Source organism: Planococcus citri, chromosome 4 (genome assembly GCF_950023065.1).
Source record: "Planococcus citri chromosome 4, ihPlaCitr1.1, whole genome shotgun sequence".
Classification (NCBI taxonomy): domain Eukaryota; kingdom Metazoa; phylum Arthropoda; class Insecta; order Hemiptera; family Pseudococcidae; genus Planococcus; species Planococcus citri.
Window position 1 is genome coordinate 40410094 of NC_088680.1, and position 4846 is coordinate 40414939.

At 34.7% G+C, this 4846-nt stretch overlaps 1 long non-coding RNA gene across 1 annotated transcript; it reads right to left on the reverse strand.

Annotated features, from left to right (window-relative positions):
* Positions 1-590: 590 nt before the first annotated feature.
* LOC135843628 (uncharacterized) lies at positions 591-4546 on the reverse strand. The gene is made up of 2 exons (XR_010558361.1): positions 4316-4546; positions 591-4227 (listed from the first exon to the last, which is right to left on the reverse strand). It is a non-coding gene; the product is annotated as an uncharacterized LOC135843628 (long non-coding RNA).
* Between the last annotated feature and the right edge of the window lie 300 nt (positions 4547-4846).

Genomic DNA, 4846 nt, shown 5'->3' on the forward strand with positions numbered 1-4846 from the left:
ACACCGAGCAAACGACGATCGGATGTAGGCGTCGAGGCGGAATGGGGTACCTAAAAAAAGCAGCGAAATTTTATCGCCGCGCTGGCAAGTCTAAAAAGAAGTTTCAATAAGTAAAATATTTAAGAAGCCCTGAATACCCGTGTAAACCTTTGTAATCGAGTTTAATAGCGCAGAACGTGACTTTGACATTAAAAATTCATTTAGCGAACCGTCGCAGATTCTAATTTAATCATAATATTCGCCGTTGCTGCCTGTACGCGCTTGCCACGCTATGCCACTTCACCCCCCTTCTTTTCTTTGTCTCTTATATTTACCTTCTCTTTCTTGTAATCGTCATCTTTTCAGGAAATAAGCAGTAGGACTATTCGCAAGGTCCCATCAAACGTCTGTCGTATTTCAGATTTGGGTAAAACCAAATCTGGAAAACGAAAAAATTTTATGGATGGGTTATACGTATTTTCACACTTTATATGACTTACTCAGCAACTTCTTTGACTTAATTTCAGGATATCCATTAATAAATGCATGCAAATAAGTAAGACGCGTGCCTATGAGTAGATTCATTTCGGTTTTAAGATATAAATACGAGATCAAAATAAAAATATTTTAATTAGGTATTATCGTCTTATAAATAAATAACATTCACATTCATTAAACATTAAAACAAATACTGCATTGATAAATTCAATTTAATTCAAAATGAAAAAGCAGTGTGAAATTTTACCACTTCAGTGGAATGCTAAAGCATATCTAAACATTAAGGTGTGTTGCAAAATAAAAATGACGGAGGATTTTGGCCAAATTTAGTGGAGACCTTCGCTTTCAGTTGAAAATCACTCAGAAAAAATTTAGGATCATGGAAGTGCCTCTGGAAGGGAGTTTTGAGCCCTCACAGAGGAGGCATTCTCGGAATAATAGATAGTATTTTTTTCCCGCTGGATTTAAAATTTTCCGTCAACATAGGCCACTGTCATCAAAATTCCTGACTTCTTCAGAGCTCTACTAAAGGGTTAAAAATTCAAAAATCCCTCATTTTTGGGGAAATTTGTATTTTGAAATCGTTTTCTGGTCAAATATTCCGCATTAATTATTCCAAAACATCAAAACATATCGTTTCTGAAGCAAGAGGAATATTTTGAAATACAATGGTGCCAATTTTTTAATCATTGTTGCCAATCTCAAAAAACCAAAATTTTCCTTGATTTTTGAAATTGGCAAAAATCACAAAAATTTGCACCATTCTGTTCCAAAATAGTTTCCCAATTTCAGAAATGATATCTTTTCATATTTGGCATAGTAAATGTGAAATTTTTGAGAAGAAAATATTTTCAAATCACAAATTTACTCAAAAATAAGCGACTTGTAAATTTCAATCGCTGAGTAGAATCTTAAAAGTGGTCTTGGATTTTGATGGCAATGGCAGCTGATTCGACACAGAATTTCTCCAATACTATCTTTTAGAAGTACTTAGACCATTTTAATTTCCAAAACAGGTTGGGTAGGGGCTTGAACGAAAAAACCACGATTCTCTCAAGAATATCTCCTCTTTGAGGACTCTTAACTCCCCTCCAGAGACACTCCGGAGCCAAAAATGTTTTCCCAGGATCATGATTTTCAACTCAAAATGAAAACCTCTATTGAATTTCATCAAAATCCTCCATTTTTTTTTTTTTTTTTTGTATTCAACAAGGGAATCTTTTGAACTTGTATGTACTCTCCAATTTGAACGAAACTGAACCACATCGAAAGAGCATCTTTGGAAATCCACGTTACCCAAATTACAAATCCTAAACTTCATTTTTGGATTTTTGTCGAATTTTTAAAAATTAAAAAAATTTAAAGCAGCTGTTTCAAGGACAATTTTCAAACTTTTTCGTGAAATGTAATTTTTTTTAGCAATGTGAACCAATTTGAATAATTCCTTCAATTCAACTCTACACCTATATTACTGATTTTGGACCATTCGAGAGCCTCCAATGATTTTTCTATTTTTCCAAGAAATTTCAAATCGCTTTGGAGGAGCCAAAAATGAACTTTTGTTCCCAGTATTTCGGTCAGTGATTATTGGACACTCTCTTGACCGTTTCAAGTAGTTGGGTACCTCAAAATTCCAGGAGTGTGAGTTCGATGGTACCTAGTCTAATGTTTCATACTTCCATATTGATTTGAAATTTTTCAAAAATAAATAGGTAGGTACCTACTGAAAATCACCGGAAGCTTCAGCAAAATCATTTACATCACGACTTTTCAGCTCGCGAGGTCGTGTACACACATCAGAGATAGCTTGATGAAAGAATTGCTTGTGGTACACTTTCTATGAAGATGGAATGTAGAAGTTGGTCTAAAATTCACTCCTGGGATTTCAAGATAACACCCAAAAAGTCAAGAGAGTGCTCAGTAAACACCCTAAAGTTACTTTTTGGCTCTTCGGAAGTCGAACAAAGTTTCTGGAGAAAATTGAAAGATCGCCCTGGAGGCTCCGGAATAGCCCAAAACTATTAAGTAGCTGATGATTTATCAAGAGATTTTCACATTGGTTCACTTTGTTCAAAAAAATTTATATTTCATGAAAATGGTATAAAATTGCCCAATACCCATAAAACAGATTTTTTTTAATTTTTTAAATTTTCAAAAATTTACCAAAAACCCAAAAATAAACTTCAGCACCTCACATTTTAGTTATTTGGGTTTAAGACATGCTCTTTCGTTCTATAGATTGTTTCGTTCAAATCGGAGAATGTCAGTTCAGATAGTTGCCTTCATCCCTTGTAAGGTTATAGGTACCTATTTCCCCTCATCTTTTTTTGAAATAAGTTAATTAAGAGGTACGTAATTGTCCAGTTGTATGAACATGTTGAAACGCATCTTCTCTTAAAGTAAACAATACTGCAATAAAGATACATTCTAGAGCGGTACACATCACTTGTACATGTTCAATATCAGAATCACAGGGAATATGAAAGAACACCTTCATAATTAGTCCATACACGTGCGCAACACTTACCAAAACAGCAAAAATTCCAAGCATTATTAGAAGACGCATATGCAAAGAAAACTTAGACCATAGTACAGTTTTATCGACGGTAGCTATTCGTATATACCTAAACGCAAAAGCAGTCGGAATCAAGCAATAGATACTAATGATGCAGACCACTTCATTCATATAATGAGTCAATTCACAGTTAGTGAAAATTCCAGCTGGTAGGAAAAAAAGTAAAGGAATGCTTATTCCTAAAATGCAATAAACGCGAAATTTTTTGTTACAAGTATTTGGGGGAGGTACTTTCAAGGACAAAGCAATTTTGCGAAAACACAACCCGATTGGCACATTTCTGGTGATATCTGACTACTCATTTCTGCGGTCAGAAATTGCCGTTTTGACAGTCAGATTCGCAGTCTGACTACAATCAACCAATCAGAAACAAGTATTTTTTTGAAATTCCAAGATGGCGCTGACACGTCAGAAAACTGAGTGGAGATCTGAGCGTGGATCTGACTAGTCAGATCCACACTCAGAACCACAGTCAGATATTGCCGTTTTGGCAGTCAGAAAATACATTCTGACTGATATGTGGTCATATCCCTATTCAGATGCACTGTCTAAAAAATGCCGTTTTGCCAACCGGGAAACACAAATCCAGAATGATTATCAGTTTGAAAATCATTACTGCAAATGTGATGTATACGTACAGGAAATACACGTATAATCGTGCATTCGACGATACTCGTAAAAAGTGTGTGAAAGTAAAAATTACGTACAATAATAAAAGAAAACAGTAAAAAGTAAGATTTTTAGTTTCCAAGCTTTGCTTTGATATTTTACCACTTTGGAAAAATTTGAAAATATGAATGAGTAGGCAGATGAGTGCTGGTATGATGGCGATCCAATGCACGGTCATCACTCCATAGGTCAAAGTCCACGTGTGATTCGTGCTGCTGCTTCTGCTGCTGCTGTTACGATTTGTGACATTGCTGTAGTTCGTGCTGTTGGTGTTGTTTGTGATATTCTTTGTTGATGAATTTCCGACTTTTTCTGGCTTTAAAGTTGGCGTTGTGTCTAAACAAAACAATGATGGTACGATTGCAATCCAGCATAGGATAATCACTCCATAGGACAAATTCCACATGTTATTCTTTATCAAATTCGCAAATTTTTTTATGCTTTGTAGTTGATGTTGCTTTTCAACACAGGAATGAAAATGTACAATGTGTAGCAAGTGCCAAAGCCTGAAAGTAAAAATTCAAATAGTCCCACTATAGGATGTTTGATGTAAATTTGGAGGAGAAGGAGGGGTTATAAAAAGTATTTTATTACCTTAATGATTGGTCCAAATGAATAGGATCTTATCAGCTGTGCGAACTTCCATGAATGCCCATATTAAGATTCACTACCGAATCGCAACAATATCAAATAACGAGTGCAAATTGAAGTGTAACAGTTGTAACACTAATGTTATATCTATCAAGTTTTTATCACCAAATCAGTGGTGCTCTATAGAGCAGATAAACTTGCGTACCTATACGAAAAACACTTCCAACGAATTTCATCATCATTCCCACATACCTATGTAATTTTTTCACCGTTAATATTATTTTTATTACTTTGTGTATGAGTCATTTAAATTAAAACGAATCTCTTTTTTTCATCTCATTTGCTGATAGAACAGATGCGCAGACTTCAATTCATGTGTAGTAATTTTTTTTCACGTGTAATCAGGTGGTTTTGTTGGGTATCGCGATAAATAATTTTAACACTCATGAGTTTCTATCGCTAACAATTTGAAATTCGACTAGATACTCCTAGATTAATTTTACATCATGTCCATAAAAATTTGTTTGAATATTA